This window comes from Lissotriton vulgaris, chromosome 6 (assembly GCF_964263255.1).
Source record: "Lissotriton vulgaris chromosome 6, aLisVul1.2, whole genome shotgun sequence".
Classification (NCBI taxonomy): domain Eukaryota; kingdom Metazoa; phylum Chordata; class Amphibia; order Caudata; family Salamandridae; genus Lissotriton; species Lissotriton vulgaris.
In genome coordinates, this window is record NC_141694.1 from 1,922,475,506 (window position 1) to 1,922,486,752 (window position 11,247).

Below are 11,247 nucleotides of genomic sequence, written 5' to 3' on the forward strand. Positions count from 1 at the left end.
GAAGGTGCCCTAGCATGAGCTGAGCCCCCCTGAAGCTTTTGGAACCATCTCCTTATAGCTCTTCTATGATATAGCCATACCATATACTCTTAAGTGCATTATAATCCTCGCGGTTAATTCTAACTTTGGTTTGGCTTTACCAAAACATGTCGTGTAAGATGTCAAACACTTTGGAATACTACCCCCACACCCCGCCAGTCCTGGCAGCGGGGGTAGCATTCCACCATTCTAGAAGGAGAAGACATGTAGTTACTGCTTTACTCAGTTAAAATTAAACACAGCCTCAGCATCACAAAATGGATGCTGCTGCCACAGACACGAGTCTGACCTACTGCTGCTGGGGGAAACTCCAGCAAGGGAGGCCTGGACAATGGGTTTCCTGTCGAGGGAGGTAATAGCACCTCCCCAGACAGCCTGTAGTGTATTGGGGCAGGGTGGGTTGAATGGAAAGATGCTTTGCCAGACACTGCCTGGCGCACACAGGGTGCTCCATGCATAGCCCAGTTCAAACCACTTGCTGGGGCACTCCAGCCACACTCTGGCACAAAACTGTACAAAGGGAAAGGGGTGTAACCACCCCCTTCCCATGTCCACCCATAGGAGGGACCTAGCAGGTAATCCAGCCCCTAAACCAGTATAAAGATAGGAGCTGTGTCCCCAGGACTTTAGATTATCCTGGAACGAAACTTTGATACAGAACTCTTGGACCTTCGACGTTCTATTTCGACTAGAAGACTGAAGACAACTCCCTTGTGATCAAGGAGTGACCACCCTGTTCAAACAGGCACCCCCAGTAACTTGCTGGTTTGCTTTGTCGACACTCCTGCTGGAACCCAAAGACTTAGTGACACAGGAACTGGACTTCCAGACTTCTCTGACTCCGATCCACCTCCACAGCAAAGCTGAGACCCATGACGGACATGAGAGACATGGAACCGGACACCCTGGACTTCCTGCATTTTGCTAACTGAATTGACTCTCGAGGTAACTTGCAGTTGTGCATTGGGGTACAAGAAGCCTCAGACCTAAGCACCATTTGCACCAAAGCTCAGCCCTCCACACTACACGAGTGTCGCGTGGGGCCTGCTCCTACATTACTGCTTGATGCTTCTTCCGGGTTGCTAGCCTGCTGGCTAGTTAGCTCTCTGAAGACTTCTTTTTAAATTTACACCACTGGCTTGGTTGCTCCAGGCTTGCTCCAGCTTCCCTGCAAAAGAGAAGCCCCCAGACCTTGCTGGTCTGACTCAAAGCCAATTTTCACTTCCTGCATGTGTTGCGTTTGCCAAGGCTTGTTGGGTCCAAACAGGATACCGATACTGCAGTCAACTAGATCCTTTGTGGGCTAGCTCGAATCCAGCTCCTGGTTGTTGTCGCAGCCTCCTGGTCCTCTTGGCTGCAAAGACAAGCTTCACCTCTTCACCTGAAATCAACCCGACATCGCCTGGTTCCTTCCTGGTCACTGGCTAGTGACCCAGACTCTGTCCCTTCTGCTTTCAGGTTCTTCAGTTCTTCGATCCACCCTTGGATCCACCCGGACACTTTTCATCTGGCCGCCTGCAGCACTTCTTTGCAGATCTCCATTGAAACGATCGACGAAACCCAACACCAAAAGGCACCTATGCACCCGGCTTCCCTGGGTGAGGTAACATGAGTACTCCGGTGCTCCCGTGGGTCTTAACTCTCGAAGTGTCCTACTCTCAAGTGGTTTTGTTGTAGTCCATCCGGAAGTGCCCTAAATCTTTAACTTTGTAACTTTTACTTTCCAATTATAAGTCAATGGAAACTCGCGACTGTGTTTAGACACTGCACGCAACTCCCGTGGGTCTCCTACTTCCTAACTTTTGGTTGTCTAGTGTAGCCCCAGCGATTCCCTAGGCCCTAGGCCTATCCACTATTTCTGTAGTGGCTCTTATACCACTATTTTAGTATATGGTTTGTGAGGCCCCTAGGGCAAAACTGTATTTGAGAAACTTATAGTATGCTAATTGAGTAACTTGTGATGTACTTTTACCTCTGACCTCATAAAGAATGCAGAGGGGTTGTGTTAGAAATAAATACATATATATTTGATATATATCTTGTGTGCTATCCTTTCATTTGGTATTCAATGGATTATAATTGGTAAACAAACAGCTTCACATGCTCTTTGGAGTGTAGCCTAAGACTGCTGGTCCATGCTACCACTAGGATAGCTTGTCTATAAGGTTGACTTTACAACCACCATCAATAAGGGTCGTTTAGACTGGAACAAGGTGCCCACTAGAATAGTGACCATCATATGCCAGGCCATCTTCTCACAGTGACTGGCAGGGACGTCGGGGCTCGGTTCTCCGGGATGCAAGGTTGGAGAAAGGCGATTACAGGCTTCAGGTGATCAGCCTGCATTCCGATTTCGGAATCGCAGTTCTGGATGGGACAACAGCACGCCGGAGCGCCACTGAGGAAGCTGGTGAGAGGGTTCACTACGGAGCATCAGCTCCGAGCGACCATCGTCATGAGGCTCCTCCTCTTACCCTTGATTCGTTATACATCTGTTTGGTAGAATGGTTGCTGAGGAAGAGCGGCCAGTGTTTCCTGTTGCCCAACACAATATGGTGTGGACCCGTAAACAAAAGTTAACATGTGTTGCTCTTGTGATTTTGCTGCTAATAGTATTATGTGGTGTATCATGAGTTTTGGAAAGTATTCAAAGTGTACCTTTACTTAGTAAGGGTAAGATTATTTCCCAAGCAAGAAGCAGTAGAGCGTCCGAGCAATGTATTCTTGGAGACACATACGAGGTTCTTCGGAGAAGGGATGGCTTGTTACCTCACTCAATCTGTCACTAGCCTGTGGACTGTGTGCCCTTTATCACTTGTGAATTATATGTATACTTGGCCACCTGATTTTGTAGAAGTGAAGGGAGTGTTTGGGTTTAGTTACTCAAAGCCATGCCTGTATTATAGGAAACCATTGGGGGAGGGTTATCCCGGTTGTGCTAATCATGAGTACTCTGATAATTTTTATATGGATAAACAGAATATAACTCTGGTGGGTTGGCTTTACAAGGAATTAACAGTCTCTGAGAAGCTGACTATTATCCTGCTTGTTGTCCAATTATCAACAGTACTGATACTTCATTTTACATCAATTGTTCAAGACTTGTGTTGCTTAAGACCTCGTTTCCTTTGGTGAATTCAGAAGACCCCAGTACTTTTGGGAGGAATTCCCAATACTCTGCAGTGGATTATGATAGGCTGATTTATGCACACCGGGGTTTTGCTTTTTGTCTAATGGGACATATTCTAATGTTCATAATGGTATGAACAATGTGGCATTTTGGGTGGGACTGTCTTTGGATGTACTGTTTAAACATACAAAGCCTAAAGTAAGATGGATTAAAAGAACTCTGACCAAAGAATTCTGTGAGAGAGTGACTGATATAGAGGTCAATAATTATAGTAACGGCATCACTTTTGATTACATCCTTTCCTCTATTTTCACTTTGGGTGGCACTTCTATGGCACGAGGTGAGAAAGTCAGAGAATATTTTGGGCTCAAGCTCCAAATTTGATCTAATACTACCTTAGCAGCTTTACGCGACATCACTACTCAGTTGGAGAGTATGCAAATAACTTCTGAACAAACAAGATATGCTGTTGATTTTATTTTAGACAAGAGTGGTGGTGTATGCACGGTAGTCGGAGATCAGTGTGTTATCGGGATAACAAATATAGGGAAGAATATTACCCAACACATTTTGGACTATCTGGATAGTGTCAACGGCATGGAAAGTGGAAATATGAGTTGGTCTCTTTTTGGCAGGAGAGGCTGGATTCTTGAAAAGGTGATTAACTTAATAGTGATATTGGTGTCTTGTGTCCTTATTCAGTGCCTTCCCTTCTGTTCCTATTGCACCATTCTTCTCACTTTTAAGGGGAAAATATTGTTTCATGATACCAATGCTGCAATTATGATACAGAAAGAGATAGTTGGCATAATGCAGAGCCATGAACGCATTTTCGAGACTTCTTGCCTCCTCACAGTCTCCCATCCTGATGCTGAGAATATTGATTGTTATGTTATGTTATGTTAGCACATATTTATAAAGCGCACGGCTACTCCCTGGAGTGTCCCGGCCCTAAAACCAAACATAAGCCACGTAACATAAAACAAAGCAAACCACTGCTGAAGAGCTCATAACTGGAAGATCCATGTTTTAAGACTTTTCCTAAAGGTAAGTAGATCGGGACTCTGAAAAGGAAGGCTATTCTACAGCCGTGAAGCAACTGCGTGAAAAGATCTAACCCCTATTCGGTAGCATCTTGGGAGTGATAATCAAAAGTTGGGATGAAGATCTCAAGGTGCGCTGAGGAAGATAAGGTTGGAATCTATCTCTAAGATAAGGGGCTCCAATCTTGTGGAAGGCTTTAAAAACCAGAACCAGGGCTTTAAACTGAATTATTTTTGGTACCGGAAGCCAATGAAGTGTTCATGAGGAGTTCTGATCTTGTATTTTTCTTATTGCTGTTAGAAAATGTTTTAGCTCATGCTAAAAGGAGGGTCTCTTATGTTAGAAATGATTTAGTTTATGCATTGTCCTATGTAATTTAGCATTCGCAGCACAATTTTCTATTTATGCGCCATTTTGAATCATGATCGAAACAAATCTTTTGCTATTTCTGAGAAAAGGTCTCCACTGAGTTTAATTTCTCTAAGGTTGGGTTTTGCTTCACTAATGAATACAGTGTCCTTATTAGCGCATACCTTTCCCTCTAAATAGATGCCTTCTCCCACTTATCTAGTGGCGGGCACGGGCAGAACGACCTTGAATAATAGATAATGTATGCCCAGCCTCAGAATTAAAACGTACTCTTTGTACTTCACTGTTTAGTTGCATCTGCTTGGAAATTTCCATTGTGGGCGTGCCTTCATTGGTTCTGAAATGTACATAATTTATCTTTAAGCTTGCTGATGTCAGTCCCTCTGCAGCACTTCTAGTGACTGGGCAGACAGGGCTCCTCTCTGAGTGTACTTTGAATAAACAGGTATTGGTTTGTATTCTCCACTGTCTGACCGACTCTTCATTTGGTATGGAAGGCAGAGAGGTGTTCCTGAGCGACCCATGTGACCCTAATGGGGTAACTTCCTTCACTTCCACTGATCTCTGTGCTGTACAGACAGCATAAGATGTGTTTGGGATGGCAAAAGAATCTTGTATGCAAAGACCTTCTACAGACAAATCTGAAAGGGGCGTATCCTGCAAATCATGGCGGACCCTGCTGTGTTGTTCGATAGCCAAGAGACAGTCATGAAATGCATCATCCTCTGTCATTTGATCCTGAACAGTCAGCAACAATATGGCCGGCTTTGAAATACGACATCATTTTATGACAACATGTAGGGCTCACAACAACAAATCATATTTAATGAATCTTGCATTAGTCAAATCTTGTTTTTTGTCATGGTTAGCAATACTTCCATGGAATGAGGAACATGTCAGGGAAACTGGGTGCCAGGACAATATTTCCAGACTGCGCTTGGCCGCTGCCCCAACAGATCAGTGGCAAGGGGGGGTGGAGGCCTGGACGGAGTCCAATGTAATGGAATCATAGGTTTTTGAACGGTAACAGGTACTATATTTCTTGATCAATACTAATAAAAAACAACCTTGCTCTTCATGAAAAAAAGACATAATATCCCGTGGCATAATTTCAGGCAATGCACAATTCTCTCTTTAAGGTGGTGGATGCTTTTTCACACTCCTCAACCCTTGGGACAGGCTCTGTTAGTTCTTCATGAGTCAACACTTGCCTGGGGCAAGCTAATATTGAAAAGCTAGCGTTAGACCAGACATCCTTGGCATGGCATCCCCCGACCTTTTGCCTTCACCGCTCCTGTTTTGCTGAATTCATTTGTGTTGGCGTTAGGTCTCTGTGCACTTTACCAATGCTAGTCAGAGCTCAAAGGCTTGTGCCTTCTCCCTCAAACATGGTAAAAGTGCCTCATGCCTAATTGGCATATTTACTTTACTGGTAAGTTCCTAGTAAATGGTACTACATGTACCCAGAGACTGTTAAATGCTACCAGTGGGCCTGCAGCATGTGTGCCACCGTTTAAAGTAGCCTTTAACAATGTCTAAGAATTTCCACTGCAGCCGGCAGTGCAGATTGAAACTCTACATTTTTTTCTTGAGTTTGCTTGTCACTTTATTACTGCTTGTGTGCTGCATAAATACTTTGCACATTGTCTCAAAGTTAAGCCTGACTGCTTTTGTGACAAGCTGCCAGAGCATCAAGCACAGGGTAATTTAGTGATTTTTGTTGTTCTCCCTGTCAAGTATTGTGACTGTTGTCTGAGTGGGGCTTCCACCCCCTCAACTAATAACCCAATTTCTTACAGTTAAGAATCCAATGTCGACATTATCCTGCCTTACAAAGGAATGCTTCTTCTGTGTGGCGGCATGTGGATCATATGTAATACCTGATATTCAACCATCAATACAAGCAAAAGGACCTTAATTCATAAATGTGTTACAATGGTCTAGGTGAACAAGAGGAGACAAGTAGCCCTGGGCGGTAAATTCCATTCCGCTTGCAGGATTTGCAGAATTTTGGAAACCGCCGGTAGCCATGGCAAAGAGCAGACAGCCTTATCATAAGAAAGTATATAAAGCTTTTTAAACTACCCACATAATGCACAAAATGTAAATTCAACAAGAGGAACCGTAGATATGAATATTTAAAGTTTGAAATTGGAACGTCCCCAAAAAGTGCAAAGCGACAATCAAGGCCATCTGGCAGCACCAGGCTGGGACATGGGTTAGGTTTGAGACTGACTGAGATGGAGTGAGGGTCAGAAAGGCCGTTTGGATTGCTTTATTTTGGCAAATTATCTTCATACTTAGAAATGTTCATAAAAGGTAGTGTCTTCAGCAGGGCAAGGCTGCAGGCTGGGTCTAAACATGTGTTTGTCGGTGTTGGGTTGGCGAACAATGAAGTCTCGAGAAGCTGTTGGTGAAGGTGACAAAAGCTTTGAGTAGAAAAAGTCTGGAGTTGGTGCCAGGATGTTGTGGACATTGATCAAATGCTGCTCAGCATCAGGCTCAGTGAAAAGTTCTACCTTTGGACTTGGACTTTTCTGGATCTCTGATTGCCTCAGTGAGGCAAGGCTGCAGCCAGGGGGCTGTGATGTCATCAGATGCTGATCAGCATTGGGTCCACTGAAGTGGAAGAATACAGTGTGATCTGAAGTGAACTCAGGCCACTGACGCTGCCCTCTTGGCAGATCGGATGGCAGATTGATCCTGGTTTTCCAGACAAAAAGTTAGCAGACATTTTCTAAGTCCCAGAATTCAAGGTTTAAGTGGGAGTAGTACACTCTGACACCAGTCAAAGGGTTTAGGACCTCAGGAGCAACACTTGGAGTTCGGACTCTCTCCAATAGAAGCCACCGGCAGGGTCCCGGGCAGGTCCAGTTTAAATTGTTCATCTGGGGTCTTTTAATAAAGTAGATTTATTGCAGCATTGCTGTCCCTATAGCATAACAGGAGGTCATTCAACTGACCTTTGGAGTTCCCTTTTATGTCGTGGGAGAGCAGGTCCAGCTCTTGGGGTTCTCCTCACAGGTCTCAACATCAGGTGCAGTAATGCTCCTATCTTCCGCATGTCCAGTTAACCTTTGAAGACGGTGCCAATGGGTGCGATATGTATGCCTGACACTAGCCTGCGGGTTGGGGTAACTCTTGTCCCTCCACATTAATAAGAAAAATATTCTCAGGGGTAATCCTACCCACTTCGTAGAAGTTCCTGTGTGTCCCGTTGTCCTTCTCTACCTAAGCCCAAGGCTGGTAATCCTTTTATTCCACTATTCTGATGATAGTGTCCCAGCAATCATGGATACTGTGCTTGAACAGCCTCCTCTTTCCTTTGGGTGATATTAATTATTTCAGATCAGTCCACTCTTTCCTTCTGCACTTATCTTTCTTATATCATCCACAACCTCATTTAATTTGATGGTGACGTCTTCACCAGGACCATTGTCATGGCCCATCTTTGGCTCTTTTGTAGGCCATTTAATGTATTTCTGACATGCCTCCTACAGATCATTAAGTGCAATAATATGAAATAGTGCGGGTAAACCTTCTATAGAAAAGCCCCATGACTTTCTGCAGCTTCAATCCATAGTAAAAGACAGCAGCTCGGCCAGTGAACAAGAGGCATGGACACAGGCAGAGCAGGTCCCATCCCCAGCTGAGGTTACACCCAGAGGAACACCAGCCGCAGGGCAAGGTGAAGAAGAGGCATGGACACAGGCAGAGCAGGTCCCATCCCCAGCTGAGGTTACACCCAGAGGAACACCAGCTGCAAGGCAAGGTGAAGAAGAGGCATGGACACAGGCAGAGCAGGTCCCATCCCCAGCTGAGGTTACACCCAGAGGAACACCAGCCGCAGGGCAAGGTGAAGAAGAGGCATGGACACAGGCAGAGCAGGTCCCATCCCCAGCTGAGGTTACACCCAGAGGATTACCAGCCGCAAGGCAAGGTGAAGAAGAGGCATGGACACAGGCAGAGCAGGTCCCATCCCCAGCTGAGGTTACACCAAGAGGAACACCAGCTGCAGGGCAAGGTAAAGAAGAGGCATGGACACAGGCAGAGCAGGTCCCATCCCCAGCCGAGGTTACACCCAGAGGAACACCAGCCGCAGGGCAAGGTACAGAAGAGGCATGGACACAGGCAGAGCAGGTCCCATCCCCAGCTGAGGTTACACCAAGAGGAACACCAGCCGCAAGGCAAGGTACAGAAGAGGCATGGACACAGGCAGAGCAGGTCCCATCCCCAGCTGAGGTTACACCCAGAGGAACACCAGCCGCAGGGCAAGGTACAGAAGAGGCATGGACACAGGCAGAGCAGGTCCCATCCCCAGCTGAGGTTACACCCAGAGGAACACCAGCCACAGGGCAAGGTACAGAAGAGGCATGGACACAGGCAGAGCAGGTCCCATCCCCAGCTGAGGTTACACCCAGAGGAACACCAGCCGCAGGGCAAGGTGAAGAAAAAGCATGGACACAGGCAGAGCAGGTCCCATCCCCAGCTGAGGTTACACCCAGAGGAACACCAGCCGCAGGGCAAGGTAAGGAAGAGGCATGGACACAGGCAGAGCAGGTCCCATCCCCAGCTGAGGTTACACCCAGAGGAACACCAGACGCAAGGCAAGGTACAGAAGAGGCATGGACACAGGCAGAGCAGGTCCCATCCCCAGCTGAGGTTACACCCAGAGGAACATCAGCCGCAGGGCAAGGTGAAGAAGAGGCATGGACACAGGCAGAGCAGGTCCCATCCCCAGCTGAGGTTACACCCAGAGGAACACCAGCCGCAGGGCAAGGTGAAGAAGAGGCATGGACACAGGCAGAGCAGGTCCCATCCCCAGCTGAGGTTACACCCAGAGGAACACCAGCCGCAGGGCACGGTAAAGAAGAGGCATGGACACAGGCAGAGCAGGTCCCATCCCCAGCTCAGGTTACACCCAGAGGAACACCAGCCGCAGGGCAAGGTGAAGAAGAGGCATGGACACAGGCAGAGCAGGTCCCATCCCCAGCTGAGGTTACACCCAGAGGAACACCAGCCGCCGGGCAAGGTACAGAAGAGGCATGGACACAGGCAGAGCAGGTCCCATCCCCAGCTGAGATTACACCCAGAGGAACACCAGCCGCAAGGCAAGGTACAGAAGAGGCATGGACACAGGCAGAGCAGGTCCCATCCTCAGCTGAGGTTACACCAAGAGGAACACCAGCCGCAGGGCAAGGTACAGAAGAGGCATGGACACAGGCAGAGCAGGTCCCATCCCCAGCTGAGATTACACCCAGAGGAACACCAGCCGCAGGGCATGGTGAAGAAGAGGCATGGACACAGGCAGAGCAGGTCCCATCTCCAGCTGAGGTTACACCCAGAGGAACACCAGCCGCAAGGCAAGGTGAAGAAGAGGCATGGACAAGGCAGAGCAGGTCCCATCCCCAGCTGAGGTTACACCTAGAGGAACACCAGCCGCAGGGCATGGTGAAGAAGAGGCATGGACACAGGCAGAGCAGGTCCCATCCCCAGCTGAGGTTACACCCAGAGGAACACCAGCCGCAAGGCAAGGTACAGAAGAGGCATGGACACAGGCAGAGCAGGTCCCATCCCCAGCTGAGATTACACCCAGAGGAACACCAGCCGCAGGGCAAGGTGAAGAAGAGGCATGGACGCAGGCAGAGCAGGTCCCATCCCCAGCTGAGATTACACCCAGAGGAACACCAGCTGCAAGTCAAGGTGAAGAAGAGGCATGGACACAGGCAGAGCAGGTCCCATCCCCAGCTGAGGTTACACCCAGAGGAACACCAGCCGCAGGGCAAGGTAAAGAAGAGGCATGGACACAGGCAGAGCAGGTCCCATCCCCAGCTGAGGTTACACCCAGAGGAACAAAAGCCGCAGGGCAAGGTGAAGAAGAGGCATGGACACAGGCAGAGCAGGTCCCATCCCCAGCTGAGGTTACACCCAGAGGAACACCAGCCGCAGGGCAAGGTGAAGAAGAGGCATGGACATAGGCAGAGCAGGTCCCATCCCCAGCTGAGGTTACACCCAGAGGAACACCAGCCGCAGGGCAAGGTGAAGAAGAGGCATGGACATAGGCAGAGCAGGTCCCATCCCCAGCTGAGGTTACACCCAGAGGAACACCAGCCGCAGGGCAAGGTAAAGAAGAGGCATGGACACAGGCAGAGCAGGTCCCATCCCCAGCTGAGGTTACACCCAGAGGAACACCAGTCGCAGGGCAAGGTAAAGAAGAGGCATGGACACAGGCAGAGCAGGTCCCATCCCCAGCTGAGGTTACACCCAGAGGAACACCAGCCGCAGGGCAAGGTGAAGAAAAGGCATGGACACAGGCAGAGCAGGTCCCATCCCCAGCTGAGGTTACACCCAGAGGAACACCAGCCGCAAGGCAAGGTGAAGAAGAGGCATGGACACAGGCAGAGCAGGTCCCATCCCCAGCTGAGGTTACACCAAGAGGAACACCAGCTGCAGGGCAAGGTAAAGAAGAGGCATGGACACAGGCAGAGCAGGTCCCATCCCCAGCTGAGGTTACACCCAGAGGAACACCAGCCACAGGGCAAGGTACAGAAGAGGCATGGACACAGGCAGAGCAGGTCCCATCCCCAGCTGAGGTTACACCCAGAGGAACACCAGCCGCAGGGCAAGGTAAAGAAGAGGCATGGACACAGGCGGAGCAGGTCCCA